This window comes from Fundulus heteroclitus, chromosome 22, assembly GCF_011125445.2.
Source record: "Fundulus heteroclitus isolate FHET01 chromosome 22, MU-UCD_Fhet_4.1, whole genome shotgun sequence".
In the NCBI taxonomy this organism is placed as follows: domain Eukaryota; kingdom Metazoa; phylum Chordata; class Actinopteri; order Cyprinodontiformes; family Fundulidae; genus Fundulus; species Fundulus heteroclitus.
Window position 1 is genome coordinate 30,130,763 of NC_046382.1, and position 17,232 is coordinate 30,147,994.

Here is a 17,232-nt window from a genome sequence, read left to right on the forward strand (position 1 = left end):
TCTATACACTGCACATTTAATTGAGTCATAATCCAAAAGGCAGTGGTGAGTCTATTCTAAATATTCAAAACTGGTTTTATTACTTAGGAATCCATCCATCCATCCATCCATCCGTTTGTTATTGATACCAGATAATATTTGAAGGTTTTCAGGGGTGGATTCTGTACCTACGGTCTTTGGGTAAAAGGTGGGATACCCTCTGGGACAAGTCATCCGTCCATCACAGGGCAACGCAGAGACACGCGGGACAAACAGTCACAAATATGAGGACGATGACAGAAAGCTGGAGGACCCAGAGTGAAGCCATGCATTTATGAGAAAGACAAGCAGACGCCATGCTGAAAAACTCAATTTTGGGATTTGAACCCAGGACCTTCTTGCTGAAAGGCAAACGTAATACAAACAATGCAGCCCGTATAGCTAGTTTGAGATTTTAAATATGGAAACAAACAAACATGAAACGCCAGCAGCTGTGTTCAGTTTAACAGATTTAATTTCAGCTAAAAAATGTCCCACATTAATTATGACCATCCAGAATAATTTAAGATATGCTTCAACTTTTCATGGCATGGCATAACAGCAAAGGATGGCAAACGGCATGACTCATTGTTTTAATGTAAACCTGCACCTGACAACAGTTTCACCGACGGCATCCGTAATGCTTGTAGTGCTTAATCAGATAAATGACAGGTGACGGAGGTTAAGCGCTGCAAATTTGATTGACACAAAGAGCCACTCATCTTCCCAAGGGGATGAGAGTGTGCTATGATTGTGGAGAGATGCAATTAAAGAATTCCCAGCGAAGGGGTTAACTGCTTTGCTGGAGAGTCTTCACAGGACCAGCTTCAGGAATGACTTCCCATGAAGCGGCAGCTTTAGAAGCAGCTCATATTTACTTTGTGCACGATTTGTAACGTGAAATACCTAAAATCAGACTTAGTGAATGTATTACGGGCATGTTAGAGGCATGCAGAAAGGTTCCTTTTGGAAGACATATTAAGAAAACCAAATTGATTATGGAAGCCTTTCCTTTTGTAGGCCTATCGTTTGCATCAGACTGTCTGGCACAAACATGGAGGCCCGGTGCTTCACCTTCACCTTCACATTGTCACCTCAACATGAAAAATGGTCTAAAGCACAGATGGTGTCTTCAGGGTCCTGGAGAGGCCAGGAGGGCATCCTGCTTCTCTTTACACTTGAAGAGGAGAGTTCTCTAACTCTTTTGAAGGTACACAAAACTACCAGAATTATCAGCAATAAATACACATCCTTTATGCTAAATGCTGACAGAGGTGACACGTTCCTGAAATAGCACCCTTTCTTTTGCTACTGAAGCTCCGTGTTGCTCATCTATCCAACCTTTTCCTGGTTCTGTTACTGAAGGATGGATTGTGTTAGCACCTCCGGTATGTGGTGTGCTGTATTTTTTAAGTAATTCAACTGAAGTTTAGATCATTTTCTTTTTTGTTTAGCATGATATTCCCACACCTACACTACCAGTCAAAAGTTTGGACTCACCATCCTATTCCGTGGTTTGTCTTTATTTTTTTCACTACCTCTGGAAACTCCTGCAAAGACAGCTGGAAAGCCATCTCAGGTGACTAACCTCATGAAGCTCACAGAGAGAAGGCCCAGAGTGATCAAAGCAGTAATTATGAAAATGAAATCAGCATCTTCATAAAGCTCGCCAGCAGAAGGAGATATGGAGAGCTCTAACATTTCCTGATGGACCCGGAACCCAGTGGACCAACACCAGCGGGGAACATGACATCCCAACACATCACTGACTGTGGAAATTTCACTCCAGACTTAAGGCAGTGTGGATTTGGTGTCTCTCCACTCCATTTCCAAATGAAATGCAAACTTGACTTTAATCTAAAGGGATGGCTTTGGACCACTGAGCAACAGCCTGGTTCTTTTTCTCCTTTTCCTGGGTATTATGATTCCGACATTATGGAGGGACATTTGTAGCTCATGTATAGGATTTGTCTGTGTGTCGCAGCTCCTAAGGCACCGACTCTAGTCTTAGTTCACTGCTTCTGGAACTTCCCAAATTCTTGAATGGATTTAGCTTGACAGCCCTCTCAAAGCTGCGGTTCTCCCTGTTGCTGGTGCACCTTTCCAACCGCACTTGTTCCCTTCACTCAACATGTTACGACCCAGCGGTTTGCAACAGACTTTTCTAAAATACTAAAACATTGTTTTTAATTATCTGTAAGGCACAGTCATTCAAATGACAAGAAATTAAATATGTAATGAATCTTTGTTTTTTATGAACATAACTTTTTACACCAAGTATTTCTCTTTTTCTGCTATTCTTTACTCAAGCAGTACCTGTAAACTTCTTAGAAAGTTTTTTGATTAGCTCTGCCTTGCTTTGCTTTGTGCTCTATGTTTCTTTGTAAATTATTATTTACAGAGAAACATACTGTTATTTTATCAACCCCAACTTCTGCGTTTACTGACACGACATTCTGCTACCCACATTTTTAAACGTTGATACTTTTTAAACACATTGTAAGATGATTTCCTTTTTCTGTATGTATGTCTGACATAAAGACTATATATGGAAGGTACGGCTCACTACCCATTATCGTACGATTTGCATGCGCAACTGTATGCATTGAAGGGATGAAATTATTGTAGTGTGAAAGAAAATCCGGAGGAATAAAATGCAGAAACCTCCATTATGAGATTCCTATCAAATGAGTTTTAGTTCTCATCACAACACGTTTTCTGTCAAGCAACTTAAGCAACAGACATTGATTTGAATTTCTTGCCAGTATTACTGGGGACATTTTTCAAGAGACCTGTTCTAAAACATGAATCCTGGGAACATAATGAAGCTTCTTTTCCTTGTAGAAATGACAGCCTTAGCTGAACGATGGGTGTATCATGTCAGATTTATACCTTGTCTGTAAGAGATGGGGTTATTTTCATGCTGTTCACCAAAACTTCACTGCAGACTATCTCTTGAATTATGCAGTGCCTAAGGTAGAAACACAGCCTCAGGCATTTTTCTCCTGCAGTATGTATATCAGGGGAATTTGCATATCATCCAGGTATTTTCAAGTGCAATGTGGGATAGCTACAAATTAGAGTATTGAGCATTTTTGGTCTGATGTTCTTTTATGAGATTCCATTTTGTTTTATGTATTTCTTTCCATAAATAGTTCAACAGTTTTTGGTTCCCTCTGTGTGTCTCTGCGACCCTGAGCAGAATTAATCCAGAACAGAAATAGATGGATGGATTGATGGATGGATATCTTTGTACACTGCATTGGTAATATTTTGTGAAATTGTTGCATTTTTTCCCCCAATATATTGATGTAGAAATATTTACCCTTTGTAGGTAATTCTGATGTTTTCAGACTTAAAAGCACTCATATAAGATGCATTGAGGGCATGGTAAATAAGACAGTTTTAATAGGTAGGTTTAGGTCTTGCTGTGTGAGACTGAGGGTCTGGATTTGAAAACGTGGACGTTAAGAAATGCAGAAATTTGTCCCTGGGGAGGTTTTTACTGCAGCCTTCAGCTGCTGTTTGTATTCTTTTTTTTCTGTCCTCAGTTTTGTCTTCAATGTGTGGATGGCATACTAAACAGAGTGGAGGTCAGATGACTGACAGAGATTTCTCATGCTGCTCGGCTTTACTTTTCTTTGAGTCCTTGTTAGTTTTACGTTTAAAATTTTATTTTCAAAGTATTTTCCCTTTTGTTTATCATCTGCATTTCTATGGCCTTTTTTGTTTAATATCTGATTAGATCCACCCGTGTCAAGTCTCTTTTTGTGTCGCTGCAAAATTGCGTCTCCCTCTTTTCCATGTGAGTGTTTTAGTGGCCAGCCCCTTAGGGGATGCACTATAAAGTAAAATGGTTTAATCGGCTACATTCAGATGGAAACAGGGCTTTTATTGTCACAAAGTTGCTTCTACTGATTAAATCCTGCAAAGCTCATCACCTTTTCAATTCATGTTTATAATACCAGTATTACATGTATTTCACTGATGATCTCCAAGGTAAAGTTCTAAAGTAAAACAATATTTACAGCTAAACCCCAAAATAATTCATACTCATGGCAGTTTAAGATTTGAAATTTAATTTAACCAAGAAGTTTGTTTCTAGTACCAAATGAGACAGGAACCTCAAATCAGAAAATAATGTTTTTTTTGTATATATAATTTTAATCTTAGATTTTAAGAAACATTTTAAAAAGCTGCATCCACTGGAGCTGTCAGATTTATCATGTTTTGGGTTAACTGCGGTGTCACATTCTGATCCTAAAAGACCACCGCTATCTTGAAGGTTTCAAAGGTGTCCTTGCTTCACTCCATGTGAATTTTAAAAATGTGTAATTAACTGGTGTTTTACAGGATGCAATAATGTGCCATGAAATTCTTTCAGCCCTTTTGTGAAGTTGTGTCAGTGCAAGGACAGATCTGCAGCTCGGCACAGCGGTCTTTACACACTGGAGTTTGGCAATCCTGCTCTAAAGCAGTTTCTCCAGTGCTGATTCTCAAGGCAAATAGTTTTGCAAGTTTTAGATATACTACCCCGTGTCAACACAGAGACAATAGGTAAATAACAGGACCTGTGGCGAATTTGATAAGATATTCAGTAACTATAGCCACTTGAATAAGGTATGGTAGATAAATAAAGGGAAGCAGAGAAAATAGCTTTTTCTTATGGTCTAACTTGGACAATATCATTTTACAAGGCATAGAACAATCAGAATTTAATGCCTACAACGCTGAATACATCCACGATTCCTGCTGCAACAATACATTAAAATCAAAACTATATATATATATATATATATATATATATATATATATATATATATATATATATATATATATATATATATATATATATATATATATATATATATATATATAAGGGCTGGGCAACGATTAAAATATTTAATCGCGATTAATCGCCCTGATTAATCGCGATTAATCGCGATTAATCGCATTGTATTTACAAACTCCAAGAATGAATTCAAAAGTAGTGTAAAGAGCACTTTTATTTTAATGTTCTGCTGCCATATGAACAAAAGTGTTGTAACATTTGTAGCACTTATTTTATACTGGATATTTTCAACCCATCTATTGAATTTAGTGCACTAGTTGATCTTTTCTTCATAAGAGAACAGCAAGCACTGCAGCCAAAATATGGCCTTTTTTGACCTGCTGTATATTAGCCAGTCCCTAAGCTTGATGTATCATGAAACTGTTGACCTTTTGGGTTTTGTGGTTTTTATTTTATTATTACAATTAAATAATAATAATAATAATAATAATAATAATAATAATAATAATGTTATGTTCAGTGTTTTTTCGCTAATCCACCTCTTATATATTTCAATCCTTATGTAATTTTGTCTGTGTTGTGTGCACCTGCCTGTTGCTTTAATCCTATAAATTTCCCCGTCGTGGGATAAAAAAAGGATTAGCTAATGTTATCTTATCTTAAATAACACTTTTTAACATATGTACTGGGTTCTTTCAAGGTCTTAATTACATGTTATGTGTGGGCTCCAGTAACATCCATCCATCCATCCATCCATCCACTGATCTACCTGGATGTTCCCTGGAGGACTGAAACGCCTCAGTCAGAGACGTCTGTGGGTCTGTCGGGGCAATGAGAGAAGTTTCGTCTCCTCTCTCCGTTTCTGGGGCTCGACGTTTTCATGTTTTTTCACGTGCTTAGATAAATTTGTTGTGTTTCCACTGAAATTAACCGGCTTTTTACAAAACATACAGCTTGATTTCATTTACGGTATTAAAATAAAGCCAAACGGTGCTACTTCCCTTGTTCATGTTTTTTCGCTGCTGCGGTCTCTCTCAGCTGTTTGTTTGTCAAGTTTGTGTGAGAGCTGAGTGGGCGGGCCAGGCTGAGCCTGCGTGCTGATTGGCTGGCGCCGCTGAGCCATGTACGAGAGGGGAGGGGGAGCGGGAGAGTGCTGCCTGACTGACACTGACTGAAAGCATGTGAGCAACATGCGTTAATGCGAGATAAAATAAATATCGCCGTTAATAGTCTAATGAATTAACGCGGAATTAACGCGTTAACTTGCCCAGCCCTAATATATATATATATATATATATATATATATATATATATATATATATATATATATATATATATATATATATATATATATATATATATATATATATTAAGCATATATATATATATATATATATATGCTTAAACACTCAGGAGGTTTAAAGTACAGTAAAATAACCCATTACATTTTTTTCAGCAATAACACACCCACCAATTACATCCCAGATGCTGCAGTGTCCATTTTTGTTGACTTCAGCTGGCATTTGACAGTAGGACAAATTCCACTTTCTACAAATACGTCTGAATTGACACATACAGCCTCAGTCCTCTATAAACACATGTCTTGGTCTGTCTTGCTGATAAAGATTTTATGTGCAGCACTGAAGTGCTCGTTAACATTAGCATTTTTTCCTCTCTGTTTTGATATAAGGTATTGGTAAGTTAACTCCTCACCTATATCTGACCATCAGGTAATCACGTGCTGAAAATGATTTCAATGACTAGAGTTTCAGCTGCTTCCTGCACACCACTACCCATACAGACAGCTGTCTGAGCACAATTTATTGTAGATCCTATGACACTGATAATCAGGACACTGCAGCACCCAATGCAGTCCCTCTGAACTTTACTTCAAAAACACTTACAATGCTAACGAAAACCCATGTTGAACAAAAAAACACCACGGACCATGCTGGAAATAAATGTTACGGTATGCTTTGACCTGTTATCTTTTAGATTGCGCTTATTATTGTACTTCTTCCCAAATAAAAATAAAAAATCAACCAACAAATCAATACATTGATATCTATAAATTTTTGCGAGTCATAAATATGAAAACAGGTTGTGACTGTTAACAGCTGGCCTGACAGGATGCTGCCTATAGGCATTTGCTAATATAAATCACTCACGGTAACAATCAGAATCAAGAGCTGAGTTTATTCAGGGATTCTGATGCCACGTATCATTTAGAACTTAATTTATACGGATACGGAATTACATTAGTAGTTTTTACAGCACATTCACTTATATAGTTTATAATAAGTTGCGTTACCAGAGGCACTGGAATATGTGTCTGTGCACGTGCCATAAAAGGAGGAAAAAAGCTTCTTGAAAACCTGTCTGCCTTTCCCCCTCAGATATTTGATCTATTTTTTTCTCTCCTGACTGTGACAAGTAGTCTAGCTCTTGAAGTGCACCCTAACGTGTTTTTACATTCAAAGAGGCTTGATTGCAGATTTTCGAGGATACGCCTACCTCCTTCAGAGCGCTCTTGACTTGCGAGGGAAGTTTGTCATCATGGAAAACAATCAACAAATACGTCGTAATTCAGGTTTGTTGGAGTGTACGTACCAGTACTATTGCCAAGTTTTTATGAATGTAAGTAGCTCCTGGAGGCCATGTTACCTCGGTGTTTTGGAGCTGTTGATGACCTCGAACCATTAATCGATTCCTTTCAAAGAGGTTATCAAGAGTAACAATAATCCACAGCAGTTTCAAAGCCTAGAATTAACCCAAACATTTCCTACTTCCAAAGTTAATAATGAAGCAAGTCACACTATGAAACTGCTTATTATGTAATTTGTTTAATTACCAGAGTCAATATACGACAAAAAAAAGACTTATTAAACATTTAATGTAATGTTATACAGATTTTATTCGGCATGATATATTATTATATTATCATTAATAAAGGGAAAAGACGACATAGTTGAAAGAGACCAAAAGCATGCAAGGAAAATTATGCCAGGTTCTGTCATCGCAACGAATCCCTTTGACAAAATAAATCAGGTCTGCCTAAAATGTATCCGTCTGAAGCTAAAAATAATAAATTCAAATAAGTGAATCTTGAGATCCTCATCTGAGGTCTGCTTGCCAGTCGAATCTGCGGCTGCGAGAGGAAAAACATTAGCTCTTTTTCATACTTCTCTGATGTGGTGAAGAGCGTGCCTTCAGCGGTTCCTCTGAATTCAGAGGAGATTTCCGCTGAGAAGCTCGACCTCACAGCCTAATCACCAGATCTGAAACTCCAGCAGAGCTTCAGGCCGCACCGAGAGGGATAAAGCCCCCCTCCTGCTGTTGCTTCTTCTGGCCCCACATGCTAGGACACAATTAATTCAGTCCGCTGGCAGCCGCGGACCATCCCAGTTGTGCAACTCCCATCCCCTATGCTCATTCTATCCTCATTTGCATAATATCAATTTGGTTCATAATGGTCTATTGTTGAACACAGGCTGTACGTTTGCATAAATGCCAGAAAAAAAAAGGAGAAACCCAACTCCAAAAATGTTTGCTATTTGAACAAACAACCTCTGATCTTAATATAAAACAAGGGGATTTATGCCTAAATGGAGAAAAAGAAGACTTTTAGTGAACTTGAGGTAAAAAGGAAGTTTATGTGTGTGAAGTTTTTTTTTTCTAACTGAGAGAGCGCTCTTATAGCAACTCTCTGAGGAGAATAATGTGGCTCTGCGTTCAAGAAGGGGAGAGTGTTGATGAATTTAATAACAGAAAGGCAAACTGGCCATAGGCTGAGCGAGTGTGCAGACAAACTTCTGTACCTCTCCCCGGATGAATAATCATACAGTCGTGCTATACTCGCCCGACTCCGCTGGCTGCTTCTGGGGAACGCATGCAAAGCAGGAGAGAGATTCAAAGTCAGAAACGGAGACAGACAGACAAGGAATAGAGAGATGAAGAGAAATGGAGCGAGAATGATGGGATGGGAAGAAACGGTGCAACAGTACAGCGGGAAAGATAAGGTGAAGGCAAAACTAAATCTAGAAAGCCTTTACTTAATGTACAGTGAAGCCAGATTTTTTTATTAACAGTTTGCTGGGGATTTAGAGAGATAAGGTCTTTGTACAATGCGGGACTAAAAATAAATCTGCCGCTGTGTTTGCATGTCGTTTACACAGATAAAAGTCAGATAAGAGAGATGTGTTTGATTCTCTGCGTTAATCTGCACTTTTTTTTTTAAAGCTATAATGCAGGCAACAGTGTGCCAAGGTGAAGAGAGTGCGGCTGTGATTGGTGCATGTGTGTGAATTGGGATAAAACCGATACCCCTGGGGTATCTCCCTGTGCTCCTATGTTCAGCACATTTATGGAGTGTGTTTCTGCCAATGTGTGTTGACAGCAAAAGGATAATCCTCTTTTAGCTCTTACTTCACCCACAGGGAGGTCAGATCTTGATAGTACAGAAAGTGGGAAATTCAGTTTACTGTTACTGAACACCTTAGGTACTTGTTGATTTTCACAGCCAGTGTGAAAAATCAAAAACATGATATTTATCTTGATAAAATACCCGGCTCCTGGGAAATATGTATGGATTGAAATGTATAATTTTTTTCTTAATTTTTTTTCGACAACTAAACTTTAATGTTTTTAATCACAACCATTTTATCTTCCTAGACCTAATAAAACCACAACGGACAGAAACTTAAGAGTTTAACAAAGGAGTCAAATCGGTGTCCCAAACAGCCTGTACTGTAGGCCACTTTCAGACAATTAAATGAGGTTGATCATCTTGATTATTTTTGCATTTGTTTTATTTGTAGATATACGTAAATGTTCATTTACTTGAAAAAAAAAAAAAAATCACTTCCTATGCCAATATCCAGTTTGCTGTGCTGGGTATCAGAGGTATATGTTCCTGACCACCATCTGACTCAGAGAATAACCTAGATTATCATGGTGGGTCCACTTGGTAGTGGTGTTGTCTGAAGTTAGTATGTTAATATGCCCGTCATGGTTTAGATCAAAGCATATTTGAGAGTTAGAATTAGGGTTGTCAACAATATTCATTTGCTTCAAACTCAGTATCAGCTTCTTCTGTCTTACACTCAGCCTTCCTGCTACTGCTCAGTAAACGGGTCAGTAAAGAAACAGTGAAGTATTAAACCTCCCGGACGACATGAGTTAACGATGTTTGTTTCAATATAGGCTTCATGGACACAGACAGCCCAATGACAGGATTTTGTCAGCTTGAGCCTAAAGCACACAGTTGCACACTAAAAATAAGCAAATATAATAAAAGAAAAATAATTGCATGAGTGAGTCAGAGGTACATGCTTTCACAACCATTATAAGCACTTACACTGAGGGATATTTTTGTCTACGAATTTGCCAAACAAGGAAGCGACACTTAAATTATGCATTTATCTAAACAAGGGCTGAATTATGACCTACTTGTTGGTTTTGGCCTAATTAAAAAGTTTAATTCAAGTTTGTCATAATGTAATTAATCATATTCTTAGTATAGTATCGAGTTTGACATTTTAATGTTGTGACAACTCTAGGTAGAATAGCTTAGTCAAATCTTTGGCAAGATTTATAAACTGGTATTCACTGACAATTCATCTGTCTGAGCCAGATCTATATATAAAAATAAATAAAAAATAAATAAAAAATCAAAAGAGTTTCAAAACAGTTGCAGCTATAGTTTCACCAATTCACTGTGTGTTATGATTCTAAAAATGGTGCATTTCACAACTTTTAGATTCAACAATTATTTGCAAAGAATCTGAAAATGTATAGTTTTCAATATTTTGTTCATGTGTCCCATAAAATTACAATGAAAAACAAACAATTTGTGGTGGTAATATGATACAACTGTAACAAGAGCTAGTTGTAGGAGCAGTTTTGTAGGACACCAAATTTTAACACTTACCTAATATTAAACTTTCCTATTTCTGTTCCCTGGAAACAAAGGGGAGATGCTTCCTCCAGGGCTGAAGTTGGTATCTTCCTCAAAGCTAACTCCCACACTTGTGCAACAAAGAATGAAACACGAGAAAAACATGGGGACATGGAGGCGCCAAAGAGATGCGTCTTTTAAGCTGCACACAAATCACAGGGCACATATATCTAGCCAATGGCATACCGCGCACGTGACGTCACCGTCTCAAGAGCAACGCCCCTTTTGCCGCTTAGGTAGGGCACACAGGAGAGAACGCACGGATAACCCAGCTATTACAAGCGCAACAGAAACAGCGATATGACCGACTTTATAGCCGTTAAACTTTCCCAAGACGATGTCCCAGGCACACGGTTTACTGGTCGCACTGTCGAAGAACACACCAACCTTCAGCTCAAATGATGGCTTGAGTGTCGAGGTCTTAAAAAGACTGGAAAACTGGCCGAGTTGATGAACGGTAAGCTTTGGGTTTTTTTCCTGCGCGGCGATCATGGCAGCGTCGGCTGTTTTTTTTTTGTTGTTGTTTGCAATCACCGTCCAGGAATGGGTATATGTTTAATGTTTGTCTCATTTGAAATGTTTTTGAGTAAGCTATCCTGGTAGCAGGGTATCATGTTAGCGCCTGCTACCATGATAGCCTATATGCTGTCATGGTAGCAGGCGCTACTTTATTAACATGTCGGCCACCAAAATACTCTTACCTTGACTTGATGTTGCTGGAATTGGGTCAGGATGTTCTTCGGTTGGGCCCTTTCCTCCGACAAAATGCTTGCTACATATGTAGGCCGACCGCACCGGTGTACCAAAGCGCACACATTTCTCCTTGGCACTCTTGAATTTCGGGAAAGTAATGAAGAAAACATCCTTCATATACGGCCGATCAGCGTAACTCGAGTCGCTGTTGCACGTTCCATAGCAACAATGTTTAAAAACCATGGTCTTAGATTTGGAAAAAGCAGTCGTTTTAACGAGTAAAACCTAGGCTAACGCACGTCTCTTTTAAAGCAAAACAGCGGCGGGTTTCTGGAGTTTGCCCCACTGCGTACCACGTGATGTGACGTCATCGTGACGTTACGTTTCTAAAAATAGCTCGCTCGCGGTACCCCATTACAGCTGCTCTGGTCTTCTTCTCTGGGTGGCACAAAGCCTGCAACTCATCTGCTCTGTAGCCCCAGCTCTAGCAGAACACTGCGCCACCTCTGTCTGGAGGAGCAATGTGAATATGTCTCATGCACACAGTGTACACGCTACACCCTGAGCTCCCTATCATGGATGATTAAAGCAACACTATGCTTCAGATTTTTGTCAACACCAGTCATCACTGGCCTGAATGAGCTTGCTGGAACGGATTACATCAGTTTTTTTTTTAGAACGTGTGCTGCTCATACAACACCAACAAACCATGGTTCACTTCACATCTGAGGAAGCTTTGTAGAACCAGGTAAAGAGGTTTATAGCAGTAGGGACTAGGCCCTCAATCAGCAGGGCAGGAAACGACTGTCTAAGGAGATCATAGGAGCCAAGAGGATCTACAGCAAGAAGCTGGAAGACAACTTCTCAACAGATGACACAACATCAGTTTGGAAAGTTCTGCTGAATGTCCCTGTTTTTCTGAAATGGATTCAAATGGAGCAGACATGATCAATCTGGCTGCCAGATTAGCCATTCACACCTTCTCCTTCACGTCTCACTCTGAAATAAAAGCTCCAGGTAGAACAACCACCCTCCACTCTTTACTTCTGACACCCTGCTTGACTTAAGATCTCTGACGAAGATGTGAACGGGCTCTTTCCACATCAGAAGACCAGAACATCTCCAGGACCTTACAGCGTTTTCCCCTCATGCCTGACAATCTGTGCTGACCAACTGGCCCCATCTTCACTCATCTACAGCAAGTCAGTGGGAGGTTCCCTTGAGCTGTTATCACTATACTATCATCCCAGTCCCCAAGAAACTCACCATCACGGGTTAAATGTCTACAGACCTATGTCTATGGTCATGAAATCCTTTGAGCGACTGGAGTTGAAGCATCTGAAGAACATCACAGGCCCCCTGCGCAGAGAATACAGTCAGCTGGGAACTACTCTTTGTCCTGTACCAGCTAAAACACCCAGGGAGGTAAACCAGGATCTTGTTTGTGCATGGCCTTTAACACAATCATCCCAGCCATTCTCCACCAGGAACGTACCCAGTTCACATTACCAACCTCCACCTGTCAGTGGACCACCAGCTTCCTGACTGACTGACCTGCTGCTGTAGGTGAGGCTGAGGAACATCTTCTCCCTCACAGACACATCTATACTGGTGTTCGCCGAGGGGTGTGTTTTCTCCCCACTCCTCATCTCTGCACAGATGACTGCACCTAAGAGGACCCATCTGTGAAACTCTGGAAGTTTGTGGAGGTTTCAATGGTCTTTGATGCGATCTAGGACGAGGATGAGTCTGCACACAGGCAGGAAGGGAATCGACTGGTCCACTGTTGCCACCAGATCCACCTGGTGGCAACCTCCACCCTCTTAAGAGGGTGGAGATGCAAAGAAAAGCCCTGCTAAAATATCTGCAGGCCCCTCACATCCTACACACCACCTGTTTAGACTTTTACCTCCAGGTCAGTGCTATAGGCAGCTGTTTGTAAAAAAAAAAAAAAAAAAAAAACACCTGCCACAGAGACAGTTTCTTCCTCTGAGCTCTCATATATACATAGCAAAAAAATACTGAATATTTATTTTTACATTTTTTATATGCCTATATATATTTAGGTTAAAATGTCTTTGTTGGGAGAAAAGTGAAACTGAAGTCAAATTCCTTGTTTGTGTGCACAAGCCTAGCAAATAAAGATGATTCTGATTCTGAAAGAACGAGATCTTAAAGGATGCTTGGGCTCAGCTTTAGATCCTGGATGATGGGTCGGTCAGACTAGAGGGGCTCGAAATAAAAGTGCTGCTCTTCTCGAATCAATTTCTAATTACTCATTAATGTCAATAAGTATTCTCATCACTTCTGTCTGGAAGATTCAGAACTGACTGGAGGAGGTACTTATCCCTGCTGTAGCAGGTTGGAAGTCCACTGGATAACCTTGGACTGTGTCAGAGAGGACATTGGAGCCTAGATGTCCCCAGATAGACTTTGCTGCCTTAATGGACCAAAATGAATGCCAAATAAAAAATCCAGAGAGCTATAAACGGCAAATTCCTTACAATACTAGCATGTTAAAACACTAATAATCTCCCTTCCTTCTCCAAATAAATGTAATAGTCCTATGACATATTTCCCCTTGATCTAAGGTTTTATAATCCAACTTTCCTTTATCTTTTGTTTGTAAGTGTGTCATTAAAATGATGTTGCAGCTGTTTGACCCTCAAATTTTAACTTTTCTTTCAAGCTAGGCGATACATCTTATTCAAATCCCAATGGTATATTTGACAGTGGACTCCAATATCCTAATCAAACATTTTGTAGCGGCTTATTATTCCAGTAATAGAAAGGCCAAATCAAGCCTTTGCATGTGTATTGTAATTATGCAGATGAGCTTGGAGCGGTGGTGCATAATAATGTTTGAATTTACCTGTGATAATTAAATTAAACTGGTGTCAGTGCCAGAGACACAGGATGGTCTAAATTTGGCCAAAAAAACTCATTAAGTGTTGTTATAGATTTACTTACTGAATGTTTTAGCTTGTGAAACATACATTTGAAAAAAAACTTTTTTGTTAAATTACAAAGTTCAGTACACTTTCTAGTTCAGATGGAGTTTACCATTACCAAGAGGACCATGTTTGTTTTCTGTAATTGTTTTTGACGTAAACTAGAACTGTGTTTACAACAGGAACTTTTTGGGAAAATCCAGCTGCTACACTGTCCCCCTGAATGTTTCAAGGCTGCAGAGATGACCCTGGTCATGAAAACTACCTAAGATAATTGTTGGAACATCATCAATGTAATGTCTCATCCCATTCCCAATCTTTTCAATGTTTTTCCCCACAGGAAGGTGGTGTAGTTCACTTAAAACACACACTTACAGACTGCTGAAGACCTTCCAGAAAAACATCCAGTTACTTGATGGCTTTAATGATTTGATCGCGCGAACAATTTACATGGATAAAAAAAACAAAAACTGAATTACACACAGTCAACATAATCCCTACACTGTTGGGATACACTGACTAAAGAGATATAGACAACAACTCCACCTAATGTGTCTATACAATTTCTTTTACGCTTTTATATAATGTCACTTATTAACTGTTACTGATGCAAAGCCAAACAATAAGCTTTCCACTTGCCTTATTCACCTGGGCTGTTCCACTTCAAGCTCCAGTCCTCCACCCAAGGCATGGGAGCTTGAGGGTTCTGCGCTGTATGCTAGCTGTTCATTGGCCTGCAATCTTTTGAAAAGAGATCTGGTGCAGCCACTCCACCAGTCTGGGGAGCACTGTAATGCCAGTAATAATCGGAGAATCCGACATTCAAGCTGGACACAGTGTTGCGCTTTAAAAGGTTTGTTTAAATAAACCAGAAACCCGGTACAGGCTGCTCACAGCGTGAGCTGACAGGCAGGTAATGGGCTGAGGCTTGAGATAGGTCCGTAAGGCAAGGTGAGAGCAGACTACGCACCACGGAAGGTGAACAGCAGGAAAGGCTGATGACAGCAGACAGATCCAATGGACTTGGCAATGTTCATGTTCACGAAATAGTCCAGGTCGATGTCCAGAAAAACAGAAAGCCAATGGGGTGTCCGAAAGGGGCGAGGTGGGACAAGGAAATTCAGACTTTGAATTAGACCTGAACCTTGGCAAGGCAGCCAAAAGAAAGCTGAACATTTACTCACACATAGGCTTTCACATAATCTGGCATCGGCTGTGTGAGGAGCCTCATTCAAGTATTTCTGATTCTGATTCTGATAATAAAATGTGATGGACGGTTGTACTGGAACTGTAAATAATCCTCTGGGATTATTAAAGTATTTCTGATTCTGATTATTTAAAGGCAGAGAAACAGGTGCAGGAGGTTGAATTGATTGCTGCAGTGGCAGAGCTCACAGGTGCACGAGATGATCTTGATTGCCATGGTGCTGGAGAGTGACAGAGCCAGACGACCACTGAGCATCAGTCACTTACACGTTATTTAAGGTTCCGATCTAAGGTACGTGAAATAATTATTGATAGCATTAAAAACAAAAAAAAAAAAAAAACAAAAAAAAAACGCTTTGGTGAGTCAGTTACAACAAACCACACTATTAAAGTCTGAACCAATGGTTTAAAACCAACTGATCTTTTACCATAATCAAGATCGTTCTATTTTTGGCAGCAATTATTTTCATAGTAATAAAGTATTGTCACAAATATTTTTCATGCTCAGGCTGCGGAAGTGTAGCGCAAAGAAAAAAAAATCATGTCATAATGTTAAAATTTACTGTGCTAAAATATAATTGATCAAATCTTACAACATATATTCTTACAATTTGTTTGAACAACACATTAAGTTAATGCACTATACTGCACAGTACAAGCTTATCACAGTATTACGTGTGACTTTTCATGTTGCTCCAAAACAATCTTTTTTTTTTTTTTTTGGTTTTGTTTCAAGAGCACGATAATATACTGTGCAAACACCAAAAACATATTTTAGAAAAATCACATTTTTACTTTTCCAGGCTGCTCAAACAAAGCATGAAATAAAACTGAATCTGGTCCCGTACAGGAGACGTTTTCTCAACTGCTTGTTTTACCACATGAACACTTTGTAATGTAATATAAACATTTTCATGTTCCAACAATAAAGAGTATCATGTTTTAATGTGAAAATTTTATTTTTCTTGCAATAGACATTTTCATGCTTGTACAACATATCATATCAATACAATTTAATAATTATACTGAAAAGATGTGACATACCATTTTTATTACAATCTTTTTGATGTTTGTATAACACATTTTCCTCTTTTTACAATATGTTTTTTATAATAACACGATAATGCATATTGTAGTGTTATGCAGTTTTAACATGAAAATGTGTGGATATGATAATATATTTTACAAATGTGAAAATATGTTAACTCTATATTTTCTTTTGCTCAGGTGGCAGCGCTAGGTTTTCATACAAGAAGTAAATACAAGAATTGTGAAGTAAAACTATCTAGATGGACAATAATAACTTTACGCCACCTGTTATTCAACAGCAAGTGACACAATAGGTTTAAATGAAAAAGAGCTGTTGCTTTTCATTGATAAAGGAAATAAACAGAACACAGCTTTATGGAGCCCCTTAGTTATAATATTACTGTCTCCAAAGTAAAAAAAATACTCATAGTATTTTGCCTTATTCAGATCATGAGGATTTCCTGACGTCAACACTTATTTGTACAGTTACCATTTTCTTTTGGTGACAAATGTTGGAACAATGCGAAACAAAATAATGGTGTCTCCACAGAAAAAAAAAGATGAAAAAAAGCAGAAATCAGCATTAT